This window comes from Tupaia chinensis, unplaced genomic scaffold (assembly GCF_000334495.1).
Source record: "Tupaia chinensis unplaced genomic scaffold, TupChi_1.0 Scaffold146445_1, whole genome shotgun sequence".
In the NCBI taxonomy this organism is placed as follows: Eukaryota; Metazoa; Chordata; class Mammalia; order Scandentia; family Tupaiidae; genus Tupaia; species Tupaia belangeri.
Genome location: NW_006206301.1, coordinates 1,977,746 through 1,996,367, shown reverse-complemented (window position 1 = coordinate 1,996,367; position 18,622 = coordinate 1,977,746). Strand labels below are relative to the sequence as shown.

The 18,622-nt window shown below is 39.4% G+C and overlaps 1 pseudogene; it reads left to right on the top strand.

Annotated features, from left to right (window-relative positions):
• Positions 1 to 12,820: 12,820 nt before the first annotated feature.
• The window catches only part of LOC102484918 (putative ATP-dependent RNA helicase DDX10), an 18,506-nt pseudogene continuing 12,704 nt past the window's right edge, over positions 12,821 to 18,622 (top strand).

The window sequence follows — 18,622 nt, the reverse complement described above, 5'->3', positions numbered from 1 at the left end:
TTCAGCAGAAAGCCAGGCAGGAGAGAAAAGGGATCTTGGGCACTGGCAGGTTTTCTTCCTTCCCTCTCCCTCGCATGCATTTGTGTTGGAGGGAAACATTTCTAATGATATTCTCTGACTTGAAATTTTGAAGCATAATGCAATCCAAAGCACAGTAATTTTTTTTGCCTCTTAGTGGTGGTTGTTCCTTGGAAGTCACTGAGGGAGGAGAGAGGAGAAATGGAGAGATTTAATTTCTCAAATCAATTTAAAACTGCACTTTAAGTTTTCCCTCATAAATACAAGTTTTCATTTACACTTGGGAAATTCTAATAAGCTTTTTATTATGCAGGGATCTTCTAAAGAGTCTGGCATGGGCTGTGGGACTAAGGACAGTTCCCTCTCAATGCTCCAGTTTTTAGAGCACTCTAGTTTATCCCTTTGATCATGCAAAAGCAGTTCAAGTCCAATGACTTGAAAATCACGTCATGTGAGTGTGTGCATGTGCGTGTGTGTGCGTGTGTGTGTGTGTGTGCATGACAAAAATTCCGAAAGAAGACTGGAGGAGAGGAGATTGCAGTGTGGCTCTCCCTGCTGAGGGGCTCTTTCTCACTTTCCCTCTTTGTCTCTGTCTCTGCAAAAATGCCCCATGGCAAACACAAATAGCAAATAAACCCAACAAAAAAGGGGCTGACAGCTAGAGCTCGTCTTTAAAGAATTGATGTTTTTACCAGAATGGGGACTCAAATGACCTCATCATAATATTGTGAAAGATTGAAAGAAATTGTTTTAGTCTAAAGAAGTTGGAAAAAATCCTCCATTTTTTAAAACAAAAATAATACTTAAAGAACCGAAGTCCTTCCATGACTTTGGTAATATCAACTGGATTAAATGAAATTTTCACCAAGCTATAAGCAGAATGTAATTCCCTAAAATTTTGCTGTGAAGGCAAGGAGGAAATAACTAGTTAGATAAATGCCACCGTGTTCATTTTTCTGAATCCATGGATCTCAAGATCTCTTTGGAGTTCTCTTAACTTCCAGGCTACCCAGGATATTTCCTGCTTCTGTGGCTGTGGATATGTTTCAACTAATGTTCCTTGTGGAAAAAGACAAGAAATTTCCCTGAAACTATCAGGCTTTCAGAGAAACAGCTTCGTCTGATAACAATACAGGGAAAAATGGTGCTGCTGCTAAGACAAACCCGTTAAGCCTCTCAGTATAAATTATACTGAACACTTTTCCGATCCTCACAGGAGAGTTTAGCTGCTAGAGCTACGGCTTCTCATCCATGTTTATCTAAGTCAACGATCTTTGTATCATTTCAATTGCTTTTTTCAGAACAAAAGGGCACTTCATACCAAGGGTGATTGAAGCTTCTACCTTTATTTGTGTAACCCAAATATAAGCTGATCTCTTGTGGTCTCATCTGTGTTCAAAGATGACTAGTCCAGTGCCAAATAGCAATTAAAGAGAATTCGAATCTTTACTTTCATCTCCCTCAAAGCCTTCAAAAGTCTTTCTTCCTCCCCCATTCATGTCTTTTACAATCCCCAGAGCTTGTAACCTGTAAAATCCAGAATTTCATTTCCGAGTCTGCCCACTAAGCTTTTCCCCCAGCCTTCCCACTTACCTTTTCTTCCTTATTTTCCCCTTCTTTCACTCACGGGCCACTGCTACCCTAAGCAATTTAGCCCGTCCTGCTCCCTTTTCATGTCGCTACCCCCTTCCATTCTTCCAGTTCTGTCTCGTAAGCTTACATCCATTTTCGAATGCAATAAAAAAGTAGGCAGGGCACTTTGAAGACCCATATGTTTGTCTTTCAGTACAACAGATTCTAGAGATGAGGCTGTAAAATGTGTCCTGCCTGTGACCAGCAGCAGCTCTGATTCTAGAGGATTCTCACTAAGCACCTTCCAAGGCATGACTCCACAGGAAAAGACCACTCCATCCATGGCCCGTATCATAAGCCGAAGAGGTTCTGTAGGTCATTTAATAAGAAGACACCTACTGCCTATTTCCATACTTCCCTAAAGTCTCCTTCATCATCAACATTCAGGCCATGTTAGGCTCAGTGGGAATTCCACACATTGTGCACAGAGAACATCTATAATTCTCAGGTCAAAACATAGAAAGGGAGGAAGGAATGAGCATCAAGTTGTTATAAACCCTCAGGCCCTTGAAGTTTGCCACTGTTTTATTCCTTGCCTCTTTTCTGGGCTGGGTGCTTAGAAGAGAAACTGCTTTCTAGTAAATTCTCCCTTGAAGGGAAATAAAATGCAGAGTTATGGGTGAGCGAGGGTGAGAGACCTCAGCTGTGCTCTGGAATCTGGGGAAGTGTGCTATTAGTTGTGTTTACAAGTTCTGCTTCTGTCTTGCAAGTGATGGGTCAGGCTATTATATTGTCAATGTTTCCAGATTTCTTCCTTCCAAGCCCTTACCTCATCCATAGATTTTACTTTCCCAACTTTATCTCCAATAACTAAATTGAGACAAATTTCCAGTTGGGTTCCTGGACGTAAGCTCACGAGGCAGAATTGGAAGAATGGAAGGGGGTAGCGACATGAAAAGGGATCAGGACAGGCTAAATTGCTTACGGTAGCAGTGGCCCGTGAGTGAAAGAAGGGGAAAATAAGGAAGAAAAGGTAAAGTGGGAAGGCTGGGGGAAAGCTTAGTTGTACTGAAAGACAGACGTGTTGATTTCAAAGTGCCCTGACTACTTTCTTATTGCATTCGAAAATGTTTAAAAACTGAGGGAGGTCCATGATGTCAGCTCTCTAGAACCGAAACGGAGATTACCTAACAAGTTAGAGCTTGCAATCTACATCCATGCCACTAAATTCATTGACTTTTTCTCACCACAAAATCTCAACCGTACCACTGACTTCAGGGGCTGCCTTTGTGTAAACTAGTCTATTGCTTAGAATATTATGAAAGAGTTGCTATGGCTCCCTTTAATTTCATATACACACACACACACACACACACACCTTTCTATACACTCCCCTTCTTCCATGTCCTCCCACACAACTCTTTTCTACTCATCCCTCCATCCTTACCAGCAAACTTTAATTCCCTCCCACTTCTGATTTCTTTTCTATTAAATCACCAGAGGTACAGATGCTCACCAGGGAGACAGAGAGAAAGGGGAGAGGAAGATAGAACCCACCAGTGACACATGGCCATGCTTTAGTCCCCTCTCATCCACTTCTCCATCCTGTAGGACCTCCAGCACATGTGCAATGCACCTGACATACTTCTAAAGCCACTGAGGCAGGTTTACACAACACAGTCAGCCATATGGGATCCAGCTGCCTTAACCACAGCCACAGAGCTGCCCCGCCCTCGCCCAAGTTCATTTTTTTCTCTCCACTTTTCTGACCCTCTCCCTTCGCCCAGCCTTTGTTCCTATCAATACTATCATTTACAGTTATCTGGTGCTGACTCTGCCCTCCAAGATTTAACATGCCACAGGTTATGTGTTACTATGATCTGTTCTTTTAGGCATAGTAAAACACATACAGCAGGAAGTCTATCATTTTAACCACTTGAAGGTACATGCACTATTCAGGGGCAGACCAGTGAGACTGAACCATGAAACAAGGCAGTCCCTAACACTGCATGGGGTTGGGGTGTGGTTCTTAGAGGGTTAACTCACACGCAAGGCAACAAAAGGCAGATGATGACCAGGGTACTCGCAGCTTCAAACCTAGCACCCCTCTCTCTGTTGCGCTTCATATCCTCCCTCCCATCACCCACCCCATTGCAAACTGGGAACTTTGAAAAGAAATTCCAAAGAGTTATACCCGGTTTGGGAATGTGTTTGCCTTGCCCACAAGCTCTGGGAATCATCAGTCTGTCTTAACCAAAGCCAATTGGGTTGACGAGGGGAAAAACGGCTCATTTTCCTAAGTTGCCACAGCACAAAGGAAAGATGGGGAGGATCCCAAGATATTGCCCGTATTCAAAAGATAGGGCAAGTCAGTCACACTCGCATCACAAGGAAGTGGCACTTGGTGCACTCATGATATTGTGCGGTCACTGCTACTGTTTAGTTTTAGAGCATTTTTGTCACCCAGAAAGAAACCCTGTACCCGTTAAGCAGCTATCCTCCATTCCCCACTCCCCGCAGCCTGTGACAACCACTAATCAGCTTTCTCTCTCTCGATTTTCCTTTCTGGATCTTTCATATAAGCTGACTCATACAACATGTGACTCAATAGTGTTTGATTTTTGCCTGGCTTCTTTCATGCAGCACAGTGTTTTTAAGGATCACCCATGTTGTGGTATGTGTCCTTTCTATGGCTGAGTCGTGTTCCATGGTGTGGATATACATTTTCTTTATCCATTCGTAAGTTGATAAGCTTTTGAGTTGTTTTCACCTCTGAACTATTGTAAATAGTGCTGCTTTAAACATTCAAGTACAAGATTTGTTTGAACACCTGTTTTTAATACTTTTGGACACACACCTATAAGAAAAACCATCGGGGGGAACCAGCAGTTAGAGTAATGGCTATGTAGCTGGACTCCCATGTAGTCGACCGCGGTTCGCCTCTCGGACCTGGTGGCTTAAAACCCACGCCAGGTGCGTGTGGGTGCGTGCCCAAGATCCCGAGAGGAGAATGGAGGAGAAGGGATTGTGGTGTGACCATCCCCCCTGGGGGGGGATTTCTTGCTTTCTGTCTCTATGTCTCTGTCTGTCTGGTGAACGCACGCGCCCTATAGCGAAAAAAACCTCTCCAAGAAAAAAAAAGAAAAGAAAAACCATCGGATCAATGGACAAGGGTTTTGGTTACAATATTCCTGCCAATATAAATCATTTTCCTTGTTTTTTTCTTTGCCACCTAGTGGTTATAAAGTGGTCTCTCCCTAGAACCATGATTTGTGTTTCTTTAGTGGCTATTCATGTTCTGTTACCTTTCCAAGTGCTTTTTGGCGATTTATATGTCTTCTTTGAAGGAATATCTATGCATGTCCTTTGCCTGTTTTTTTAAAATGGATTGCTTGGTTTTCTGTTATCACAATCTAATTCAACCAACAAGAAAACATAGGCACAGAAAGTTCGGGCCACACAGAAAGCAAGCACCAAACTGAGATTAGAGCCCAGATCACCCAGATCTGCAGCTCTTCATTCCTATTCTAGAACTTATGGTCATGCAAATCCCTGCTTTCTGAAAATGGCTAAAAGAGGGTCCCCACTGGCATTCCTTTGCTCCAAAATGTCTGTCCCCCAGGACTAATCCTTAGGGTTTTTTTTAATTATCATAAAAATGTAGAGTTTTGTTTTGTTTTATTTGCTATAGGGTGCATGCACTCACCAGAGAGACAGAGAAAGACAGAGAGACAGAAAGCGAGAAATCATCCTCCAGGGAGGATGGTCATGCCACAATCCTTCCAGTCTCTACTTGGAATTTGGGGCATGCACACACACATGCCTGGTGAGTTTTAAGCTGCCAGATCTAGGACTCAAACTGTGGTCAATTATGTGCAAGTCCTGTGACATAACCATTACTCCATCTGCTGGTCCCTCACCATAAAAATTGTAATTATTTCTTTAGGTTCATCCAGATGTCGCCACAATAGAAAGAAGTTGAAGTTTTCAAAGTCTTTATCAGTGCTCTGGGGATTTTCCTGGATGGTATAGTGTTTCATCTCACTCTATAGCAACTCTGCTATTGTGACTGTTGAACCGAGAAGAAATTAAGACAGAAAAGCTGACTTCCGTTGCCGTGCTAAGAATATCTGAACAGAACTACATGAGGTGTCAACGTCTCCTTCAAAATACAAATACTTTTCGATAATAAGCATTCCAGCTAGGGTGAGATACCTCACTGTGGTTTTGATTTGTATTTCCTTAATGATTAGTGATATTGAACATGTATTTCAAATGTTTGTTGTTCATTTCTATGTCTTTTATTTTTGAGAATTTTTTTTTAGGTCATTTGCCCATTTTTTAATCTGTTTATTTGGGATTTTTTGTTTGTGTATTTGGCCACTATGAAACACTATATAGCTGTTAAAAAGAGTGAAAGTCTATTATTTAAGGTTAAGGAATCAAGGGCATTATATTAAATTTTAAAAACCCGGGCACAGAGAAAGAAATATCACATGTTTTCATTCACATGTGAAAGTTGAAAAAAATGACTCCATAAAGAATAGAATTGAGGAATAATTATAAAAGGCTATGAAGGTTGGGATGGGGAATAGAATAATGCTGATTACAAAAAAAAATCACAGATAGGTAAGAAAAACAATTTCTAGTGTGCTACAATACAGTAGGGTGAATATATTGGGTTGTTGGAAAAGTCATGTCGTAGCTTTCTATGTTTTCCTAAGCAAACATGTGTCATGAATTTTCTGACAACCCAACAGTTAATAGCAATTTTCTATACATCACAGAATAACTTTAAAAAAAAGAGGATTTTGAATGTTCCTAACATAAAGTAATAGCAAATGCTTGAAATGATGGATATACTAATTACCCTGATTTAATCCACACATACCATATTCTTACGCTGAAAAGTTATATTCTTCCTCACAAATATGTGCCACTACTATATGTGAATCTTAAAAATGCAAATATTACTGGAAATGCTGATTTATTTCATTTCTCAATAAATTGGCCAAGACCACATACGACTGTGGGTTTCATCACTTGCTCCAGAATCAAATGCCAGGTTTCAGGCTGTAGTTTCTCATTAGCTATATGGCTTGAGCCAAGTTTCTTAACCTCTTAAAGATTTAGCGTTCTCGTTTATAAAATAATTTCATAGCAATGTTAAGTGAGGTATCCAGGTAAAGGTCATTAGAGTGCCCAACATAAATAGAAGAGACAAAGATGATAAGGAGGACTACAGGAAGGAATGACAGTCTCCAGAGGTACCTCTTTCCTGCCCCACAATACCTCTGAGGGCTGCTCCTGCCCAGGGCCTAACTAGTGCATTCTTCATGCAGGGCACAAAAAAATACAGCTCTGTTCATTTGGAGAAATGTCATGGGTGCTTTCTAGAAAGCAGTAGCACCCCCTGAAAATAAAAACCAAAGCAGGTAATCTAGGCTCTACACTTGAAGAAATCCAGGACTCTTTGACCTCATTTCTAAATATGAATAAAATAAAAAACCAAACTTTATAAAGAAATTAAGCAAATGAGTGAGGCTGGGAGATTAAAGTGAACTACTTCTTACAAAGGCGTTCCCAGCTCTTTGTCCCACTTGCCTTTCCTGGGTTGTGAACCTGCTGCTTCGTTTGCTTGTCTATTGATCATCCACAGTTCACACTTCCAAACCAAGATTTGCTTGTGTGGTTGTTGTGGTCAACTGGGCATCCAGAGACTGAGTCTGTGACATTGCTTAAGCCCAGCTAGGTCTTGGTTTTCATTGTCTATAAAATAAGACATCCCATTGAGTGACCCAATGGATTCCTTCCAGAGTTTCTGATCTACAGTTTTATTGGTTAAGGACTACAGTGTGACTTGCTGGAAACAGGAATCATCCAACCTTGGTATCTTGATGGTTTGGGAAAGTCTGTAGTGAGGGGTAGACTGGAGAAAAACAAAAGCAGAAAAGGTCTGGCATTCATAGGTGCAGATTAATATACTCCAAGCCCTGCCCTAACTTAGCGAGAAAATGCTACAAAATGATCATTTACTTATAATAGAAAACCAGATTAATATAATTTGGGTATGCATTAGCTATTTAGGTTGTGACTATGGTTGCTGAGAAAACAAAAAAGGCCCTAAAATAATGCTGTGGGGACTCTAATTTGAAAGAAACAAATGGATTACATTTTCCTAATTTAGCAGTCAGTTAACTGTGACTCATCTTCCTCTCTCTGCTCATGTGACCAGGATAGTAAATACAATATTGACAAGAAAATCTATCCCTCATGTCGGCAGATGGCAGCCCTCCTCAGACTGAAGCCGCAGAGAAACGTGCTTGTTTCCTGTTTTCTTTGCCTAACCAAATTGTGGGGACTGTGCCAGTGTCTATTATTGTGTCCTATGTGAAAAGGGGCTGATTGCTAATTTCTAACTTATGAACTACAAATATTGTGGAGAACACTCATGCCTTCTATTTCCTGACAGGCCCGAGTCGCGACAAATAGAGATAAATAGGTGTTTATCCTTCTCCAATTCCAGAGATGATTTTCCCACACTCTTGAAAATCTCCTTCTCCTTCAGGGTTCCTGTTAGCTGCAAGAGCTTTGAGAAAAAATAGCTCAGATTCATATCCCACCTCTGCCTCTTACCTTCTGCGTGACTTTGGAAAAGTTATAGACCCTCTTATTGGCCAGTTTCCTCATCTACAATGAAGAGAAAAATGCATGTCTTTATGCAATCAATGAAACAAAATGGTCAGATTTTGAAGGTATTTGCAAACATCATATCTGTTGAGTAAAACAGTCAAGAGGTGGTGACCATTGGCATCGTCATCACTGGTATTCATTGGTATGTGTTGTAACCTGGTTAACAATACAAATATATCCACATATCACCAAGGATAGAACTGCAGTCACACATACCCATACAATGAAAAACCACCCAGCTCCAAGCATGGTAACAAGTGAGAGTTGCTTTTTTTGCTTTTGTTTTTGTTTTTGTTTTTTTCTCAAGGGGAAAATGTGGAGCCCCTTCGTTGTGGTTTGAATTAAAGGACTCCTAGGAAATTGATGTTGCTGCCTCTAAACAATGAGTTTGTAGTGCTAGACAGGCACCAGGAAGACATCTGTCTCATGTTTGGCCCAAATATCAAAGAGCACTAGGGAGTCCCTGGTACATGTTGGTGGGATGGTGAGAGTCTTTGCCTTCTTAGTCTAAAGAGAAAAGGAATAGGTTGTGTAGCTGCAATTGTCAGGAAGCATGAACAGTAAAATGCAGATGACTCTCCTCCATTCCCCCTTCCTTCTCTCTCACATTCATTTTAGCAAACCAAAAATATCTTTTTACTCTAGCCTGTTATAAAGTTGGGTCTTCGATTAAAATGCAAATATGACTGAAACAGGAAAGACTCAACTCATAATGTTGAAAGGAACTTCAGGAAAATCCATTGTGAAGCCAGGCAGTGACCACACCAGTAGCATATATGGGCCCACGTGGGAAAGGTCCTGGGTTCATGTCCAGGGACTCCCCTGAGTACACAAATACGCATGTGCCTGGGCTCTAGGTTGGCTGAGACTAGGGGCTGAGACTAATGGCATGAATACCCATTCAGGGTGCTTATCTCTCTCACTCACAGCAGAGAATAAAATAAATAAACTTTAAAAAGAAAAGAAAATCTAATCTCATGCCTTTATTTTTTCATATTCAAAAACTGAAACTCCAAAAGCTTTAGTGATTTGATCAAAGCTACAGAATGAGTAACAGAAATAAAAGAAAATTCTAACTTTCCTTATACCCTGTTAAGTATTTTTTTCTTGCCCATTCAGAGCCATTATCAGTCATGACTATAAAGCAGTGGCTGATAACACTGGTTTTACACCCATATGGGCCACAGAAGCTGCTCTTTACCCATGTTGCTCAGATAAGTCTTTGTTTCAGGGCCAGCAGGTGGTGTGGTGGTTAAGGGCATTAGATTCCCACATGGCCAACCATGGTTCTGGCGGTTTACCTTCTCACTTTCCTTCTCTCTCTCCCTCTCTCTCTCTCTTTGTCCCTCTCTGGTCAAATTTAAATAAATAAATACATAGATAAAAATAAAAGTTCAATGAAGTAATTCTAAAAGAAAAAAAACTTTGTTTCTATGATTTAAGGTATATGATTTGACAATATCCTTGCACCTGCGCACCAGTCTTGGCTGAAGAAAATAGAATATGTGCTATTTGATCTGAAACAGGAAATACATACCATGAAAAAGAATCAAATGGAGCCATTAGAGATGACGGCTGCCCTTCAGAAAATCAAAATATCCCTCGAAAGTATGAAAAGCAGTTTAGTCCATGCAGGAAATAAAATCTCATATGTTGAAGGTAAAACCTCTGATCTAGAAAAAGACAACCAAAAAACTGAGAAAATAACCCCCCCAAAAAATTGAGAATACTATATGAGAAATACTAGACAGCATTAAGTGTCCAAACATTTGGATAATTGGTATCCCAGAAGGTGAGGAAACTAATAAAGGCATTGATAATCTATTCCATGAAATCTTGGATGAAAACTTTCCAAATATAAAGAGGCATTCAAATATCCAGACCCAAGATATTCAAAGGACCCCTAATAGAATCAACCCAAGAAGATCTTCTCCCAGGCACATAATAGCCAGACTGGTCAAATCTACAGACAAAGACAAGATACTAAAATCGGCTAGAGAGAAACGCTATTTATAAAGGTTATCCTATCAGGCTAACCTCAGACCTCTCATCATAAACAATGCGAGCAAGGAAAGAATGGGAAAATATATTCAATGCGTTAAGTGAAAAACAGTTTAAACCAAGAATACTATACCCAGCAAAATTATCTTTCATATGAAAGAATAAAGACATTTTCAGATAAACAAGACTTGAAAGAATTTGCCAGTAGCAGACCCACTCTTAAAGAAATTCTGAAAGGAGTGCTTGACCAGTGAAACTAGAGATACATAAAGAAATAAGAGAACAAAAGGCAACCAAGAAAATGACCAGTTTAATGCTAGGAACAAAAAATATCACTAAAAACGTAGAATGTTAGCTTCCAGGATTTAAATGGAAATACTGGACCACAGCAGCACTGTATATTCAACAGAAGAGAGTTTGAACAAAAGACTGAACTGGAGAAATAGAATTTTATGACTTCTGAGTAAAACATTACTGATTTTTTTTTTTACTGTGCTTTGTTTTTTCAATTTAAGCAGTTTACTTTCTTTTCAGTTGTTGATAGGTTTAGCAATATGTTAAAATACTTTTGTTTGTTTCTTTAAATGGAAACATAAACTTTTCTTCCTTCCTGATCCCTCTGGAATTGGAAAATATTTGGGAATATTTTTATTTTGTGGGAAAAGATTTACTTGCATAAGTTCAATAATGTTTGTTGCATTAATTCAGAAATCATAAGTACTCATAATTGAACAGGGCTTTGACTGGAATGTCATATCTGAAGATTAATCAGGAAACTATAGAACTAAGGTGGATATCAACTAAGCAAACAGAAGCTCTTAGCAAAATGGCCTGGTACCATAAATAGTTCTGCCTGGCAGAGAGGATTAGAGAAGATACATGAAAGAATTTATAACATGAAATAACCTGGACTTTTCCAGCCCAGCATTGTAATCAGTAGAGATTGCAAAAGAGCAACCACACCAGAGAATTATCTTGAGAAAGACTTTGAATTATCTTGAGAAAGACTTTGAAGGAAGAAAAAGAGACTGATCTTTGCTAGCAGATGGTATATCACAGAATACACTTGGGCAGGACTGAAGTGAGAAGATTTATGTGTGACTAGTGTGCTGGGTGTTTGTTTTTCAACAATTTGAGTAGTTGACATGTAAATATTTTCTCACAAAATATTTAAAACCACACTGTTTCTGTTGTTACAGAGTCACAAACAAAATTATACAAAATTATAAGAAATATTTTGAACATTATCTTTAAAATTCAGTATTTTGAAAGTTGTTTATTAACTTTCAGGAACTATGGAGTATGAGTTAAATTTTTTTTATACGTAAAGTAAATGTGGAAAAATGTAAAAATAAATTAAAATTAATTAATTCATTAAAAAATAGAACGGAAAGAAAGAAAAACAAACTTCTTGGCACTGGAGAGGCCAAATTTAGAAAAATTACCTATATGAGAGTGTCTATGTAATGAGTATACCATAACACTGTTGGGGGTTGGGAGCAGAGGAGAAGCTACGGGAATAAAAAAGAGACAAATGAGAATCACAAAGGTTTTCTGTGATTCATTTACATGTGAATTCTAGTGTAGTTCAGTCATAATTCTTAATCTTATACAACAGAAATTCACCTTGACTGTTTTACCTCTTACAAATAAGAGGTATTTCATTGTAAAGACACTAGAGCCCAGAGAATCAGTTGGAAGTTTGGAAACTGCAGACCTTCCAGGGAATAAGAGTCCAGCCCTGGGGACCTGCAGCAGGAGCCACACCCTGTCAGTGAGCAACATTTTCAGTGGGATGACCCTCTGCTGCTCACCTTCATTTCTGTGTCATCACTGACAATTCAAAGTTCCAGGGAAGAGCACTGATTGGCCAGACAAAGTCACATGCTCACTTTGTAGCCCTGCAGCTTTTCTAGTAGGAAACAGGCATTACCCTCCCATAGGACCACACAGTTGGGGGAGAGGGCAATTTACCTAAAGAAAATATGGGCTCTGGGGTAGAGAAATTGAATATTGGATAGACAAAATCCCAAAGTAGCCATCAGAGATTCTACCTGGGAGTCTAAGTGAGATTTAGAATATAGAATATATTTAGAAAATTGATGAGGTGGCACTTCAAGAAGAGTCTTTTGGGGAAATTCATTCCAAAGAAAGAAGGACAATGGCTCAGTGAGTTTTCTCAGGGAGCAAAACCACATCTTGGTCAGTGGGCAGGAGATGATTCTGGATACAGAATGGCATGTATCACATTGTTTTGAACCATGATCTGGTTCCCATTCACTTGTCACTCAGTCTCATAGACAGCAGAGGACCTTTCAATAAAAAGTAAAACATCTTTTTATACATTAAAAAAAAATGCTAAAACAATAGCTCTAAGCATCCAAGCACCAGGGCATAAGTTCTGCTGAGGTTAAGACAGGTGTTCATCTTTCTTCCCCATTTTGACACAGATCTTTGGTGCAAATGACCCTATGGTGAGAAGAGCCCTACAGAGCAGGAACAACTACCAGCAGGAAGAGATCATGCATGTGAACCCATGGACTCTGCACTCAAGGACCAAGGCCCTGCTTATGCAGGTGGGAGCTCAAAGCAGCAACTTCCTGCTTTTTATCATCTATGTGATTTTATTAGCATCCTCACTCTAATGAGGATGTTACAGCAAACCCTGAAGAGGGACAAAAAGTAGGAATTAGATGCAATGTTTGGGGTTTCTCTTCTTACTAGTTGAGTAATCTTGGGCAAGTTATAAGAGAGCCTTTGAGAACCAGTTTCCTTCATTGTGAAACAGAAACCCTATTCATGGATTTTTGTGAACCTTAAATGAGATGAAAGGGTCCAACTAGCCTACCCCGTTTGATACATATAAGATAGATATCTGAATAATAATATAAAATGCTAACAATTCATTGATTATTTCCTCTGCTTAAGCAAGTATAGTTCCAGTTCTGCCATCAGATATCCTGGATTCAAATCCTGCATCTTCTGTTTGGCAGGTAAGTGTGGAGCTTGAGGCATATGCCTCATCCTGCCATTAGTCCCTATCCACTGTATTACTTACCTTTTAAGACTGTTACGAAGATCGACTATGAGAAACCATATAAAATCCATGTAACAATGCCTAGCACATACCAAGCTCTCAATAAATGTGAGATATTACCGCTCCTATTGTTATCCTCATTTTACAGAATGCTTCCTACCCAACTTGAAGAAACGAACTGTGCTACCCTCAACTCAGCACACTCTCAATATTTGGCCCACCCAAGTTAAAGTACCAAGGAGAAACTAAAGATGCTGATACAATGGAGGGTACAGGGGTGGAGGAAAGACAAGAAGGAAAGAGGCATAAGAAGAACTTTGCATATTGATACTTGATCATGGATGAAGAGCTCCCAAGTCACTCTCATGCACCTGCTTTGATTCCAGCACTTTCCACCAAACTCTGTGGTCTATATAAACTCCTTAATGAAGTTTCTTCTAAATATGACTGAGAAGTTTCTTCTAAATATGACTGATCTTAGAAGGATCTTACTTAGTGTGAGGACTACTCAACAAACATTACAGTGGGTAGACATCCAAACCAGGTTTAAGGAAAGAGAGCTTGATTTTAGAATAAGTGATTCCAGTATAATGGTTATGAATGAACTAAAAATATATATTGCTCAAGGGCAGGGACCAACAGAGGGAATAATGGTTATATTGCTGGACTTCCACTTAGTCTCCTGCAGTTTGAGTCCCAGACCAGGCAGCTTAAAACACTCCGGGACCATGTGCATACATGCCCAAAATCCTGAAAAGAGAATGGAAGAGAAAAGATTGCAGCATGGCCATCCCCGGGGTGGGGGTGGGGGGGAGGGCGGGGTGAGGAAGGTGATATCTCACTTTCTGTTTCTCTGTCTCTCTCTGTCTCTCTGACAAGCATGCATCCTATAGCAAAAATCTCTCTCTAATAACAAACAAATAAATAAATATTGCTTACAGAAAATGTTCTGTATATTTGAAATGACCCAAAGTACCTAATATCATGGTTCTTACAAAATATTGTAAAATTTTAGGGACATAAATATACAAGGAAAAAGAAAAGTCCAAAGATTAAAGGAGAGAGAAGCTTAAAAATAGCAAGATTACTAAGCCCAACCACTTGCATATTTTCAGGCTCATTTTAAGGAATGAGTGAAGGAAACATTTAGAATCAGACAATTGAAAGAAGAGGAGAAAAAAAGTTCCAGACGGTGATAAAATTACTAAACATATAACAAATTCAAAAGGAAGAACACACAAAAAACATGTCATTTAGGAATACTTGGGTGTCTGTTGTCTTGAACATCTTTGAGATCAGTGAAGCAGAGATTTAAGGAGACAGCAGGGCTCAAAATCAACTCATCTCCATGAGCAGACTGATATTCAAAGAGGAATGGAGTCTTTGTTAATCATAATAAAGAATTTGCTGTATTCAAATGAAATAACAGCATAGTGGAAGTATGCCAGGGCAATACCAGTTTTCCAAGCAGGAATAAAGGAAGCGCTAGGAAATTATACAGCCTTCATCTCAATGTCTGTAATTTGCAAAATAATGGAAACAATAGCAGGGTAAGTTTGCCAAATGCATTTACAAATGAGTATCATTCCCTTTAATCAAGCTAGAGATAACCAACAAGGCTTGATAGAGAATTGGGGGTTTATGAATCTTTTTTTTATATATGACCTTTGACGCAATTAATAACTGTATATGATTGATTTTAATTGAATGTCCAGATAATTTTACATAGACGCTACTTCTAATGTGCCCATCATAGAAAAGAGTAAGATAAAAGTCAAGCAAAGAAAACAAAGTACTATGTGCTATTTCTATTATGTGGGGTCTGCTACTATATAGTTGGACTCTTTAAAAAAATGATTTGCTTAAAATAAAACTGTGGCAAAGAGAATAAAAGAGAATTTAAGAAATAAATAAAAAGAAAATTTAAGAAATCAAATAAACTATCTTCCTAAGATTGAATTAAAACCATCTGAAGTGTATATATTCATCAGAATTACCAGGGCAAGTTGTTCTTTGTACTCTCTCAGAGCCCATTAGATTGTCTAACCAGTCTTCCTTGGAACATCCTTATCAAAACTGTGCTGCTCTTTAAGTCCATGCTCTATTGTCTAGCCTTCAGTTAAGATACTGAGCAGCTAGACAGCCCTCCCCTAACATAGTACTAGAAAGCCTGAGTGCAATCAGTCTCCAACGACAAAACCCATAGATTAAAAGCTTTTACCATATTCTATTTGCATTGGTTTTATATTAATGTACCTAAATTTCATAGCTAGTCATGAACAGAAAGAGCCATGAACTAGAAATTAGATTATCTGATTCGAAGTGTGTCCGACCCAGATTTAGATGTATGAGAATGGGCCAGACCCTTGACCTTCTGGTCTATTCAATAAGTGTCTCCATAAATTTATGATTTCCCCAATGGTTTTCAGTGCCCAGTTAGTTCCATTTTGTAAGTTTGATCTACTCACACAGAAAATATATAAGCCAGTGTCTCCATTCTTTTGCTTTTCTTCTTTCTTGATTCTTCACCTCTGAAAATGACCCTCATTATACTTGAGTAATTGAGGGCAAAGGCTTAAAATTCCTGTTTTCCTTTCAAAAAAAAAAAAAATTAAAGCAAAACCTTTTTCCATCCATTGTCATTCTTACAAGATGAGACAAAGAAATGTTTTCTTTGTTTGAAGATTAATACCTTCAACCCTAAATAAGAATCCATGCCCTCCTATCTCTCTGGGACTCTCTTACTTTTCAGTTTCCATTTCCACAGGTTCCTTCCTCTCAGATGTGGCTAAGACTCTAACTATTAAAACCCTTTTCCAAAACTCAGAGTCCTTTCTACTACCTTCATTCTCTGAAAGTCTCCAAAGACAAGTTTCTTGAAGGGACAATGTCTACTCATAACTCCACTCCTGTAACTGGCCTCTCAGTCCCCAGTATGCAGGAAAAGACACCCTGGCAAAGAATTTCAGTTACTTCTTAACCTCTTAACTGCCAAATCCTTTTCTAATCTTTGCTTAGTCACTCTCCAGCAATTGATACTTCTGCCCACTTTTTTCAAAATCTCCTTTGGATTTCTCTTAGCTTGTAAGTCTTTTCCATTTTACTCTAATGATAATGAGGGACCGTGTTCTGTCATACCTTCTCCTGTTTTCTCTGCTTAGCAAATTCCAAACTCTCTCTTGGTTCTGACACCTAATTTCCACAAGATTTCATATTTACATTTCAGTTCTGCTTTCTCCTTCTGCTCCAGACATTGGAAACCCAGCTTTCTTCTGAAAATCTCCTTTAAATATTCCTCAACTGTCTCTTACTTACATGTTTTTCTTTTCTCCACTGTTCCTCCAACTGTGCCCCTTCCTTCTACACTCTCACTCAATTGGTGGTATCATCTACCAGTTTTTCTGAGGCAGAAATCTGAGATTATTTCTGGACTTTTTCTTTCCCTCACACGGCACATCCAATGAGTTGTTGATGCCCTTAAATTCTTTTCTAAGCCTTTTTATGTCTAGTCTCTCTGCTTTACCCAAAAACCATGGACTTGCCCTAGACTCTCATCATCTCTTGTCTGCTTCTTGTCATAGCTTTCTGACTGGTCTCGCTACCTCCACTCTAGCCTGACCTTCCCTTCTGTCAGTTTCACCATGATCCTGCCAGAATTCTTACACTAAAACCAAAATCTAATCATAGGTTTCTCTCCCCAACATTCTTTCATAGCTCTTTATCATATGTATCCCTTCTGATTAGGGTACATAATGCCCTTCACAATCTCACCATGGCTGCCTTCCCCCACTCTCAGCTCCTCACCTCCACTACCATCACTCACACTCTAGCAGCATGACTGTAAACATCCACTCAGTTTCATTATTACTTGTCTTTATGCTCCAACCCATTGCCTGGAACACCCTTCAGAGCCCAGAGTAGATGACATCCACTCCTCAAAGACTTCTGTGACTACTGTGGCCCAGTGTAGGGGCTGGTTATAGGATGAATAATCACTTCTGTCTTTTTTTCTGTCTGCATCTTTTACATGCTTGTTTTGTTGACTTATTACTCTGCATTGCTAATATTGGTTGATATGTCTGTTTCTCCCCCTGGACTCTGAACTCCTGGAGAGCATTTATTTTTATATTTGCTCTCAGGGTGCCTGTAATGTAGAAAATGAATCGAGTTAAATTGAATGGAAGTCAAGAACTAGTTTGCAAAGTGCCCAAGGATGTAGATGACTCTTGGCTAACTTTCCTGCCTTCTGTATATGATATGAGCAATCTGAGATGTGGGACTGTCTTTGTTTCTTCAGCACCTATCACAGAACCTAGTACATAGGAGCACATAAATAAGTTCAAGGAAACTTCAAAAAGTCCACAGAAAAAAATAGAATTAAAATATGAGTTTATTTTGGTACAAAAAAAACCTTTAAACCATGCATAGGTTTTTATAATATAGATTTTTCATGAACTGTTTAAAGACTCTTATATGATAGCAAAATACATTATTATTGTTTTATCTTAGAGTAATAGAATGCCCTTGGGTGATAATTCTCTCTCTCTCTCTCTCTCTCTCTCTCTCTCTCTCTCTCTCTCTCTCTTTAACCATAGGGTGAATGCACTTGCTGGAGAGATGGAGAGACAGTGAGAGGGAAAGTGAGAAATCACCCCCCAGGTGGGATAGCCATGCCACAATCCCTTCTCCTCCTGGGATTTTTGCCGTGCACATATACACCTGGCATGAGTTTCAAACCACCCGGTCCGGTACTCCAACCACAGTCAGCCATGTGGGAGTCCAGTACCTTAACCATCAGTCTACCTGGTGCCCCCCTCCATGAGATGATTTTAAAAATCTGTATTTGGTCACTGCAAGAACACACAGATGGATAATTATATATTAGCAAAAAACACATGGGGAATCTGCCTGTCAATCCTCTTTTCTGAGAGCTCTGGTAGTGATTGGCAAAATCTCCAAGTGATACTCCCACGTGATTTCCACTCCCTGTCCCCCTGCCAAATTGTGAGTCTCAGATGACTTAACAAGGTAACCACAGGATAGCATGCGTCCTTGATTAGAAGGTCAGGTAAGGTCCCATCTGGAGTGCAGAGAGCACAAAGAGTAGTGCAAGGATGAGAGACAGGGAAAGAACATGAAGATGTAGGGAAGAGGGGGCAGGAGGAGGGAAGAAAAGAGAAAAAGACAGAGGCAGTGAGAGAGAGAGAAAGAATATGGGAGGAGGCACTTTAGAGAGTCAGGCTCCAGGTTTTCCCAAGACTCAGTTGTGCTTCTGGACTTCAGGTTTCATGAGCTATCTAT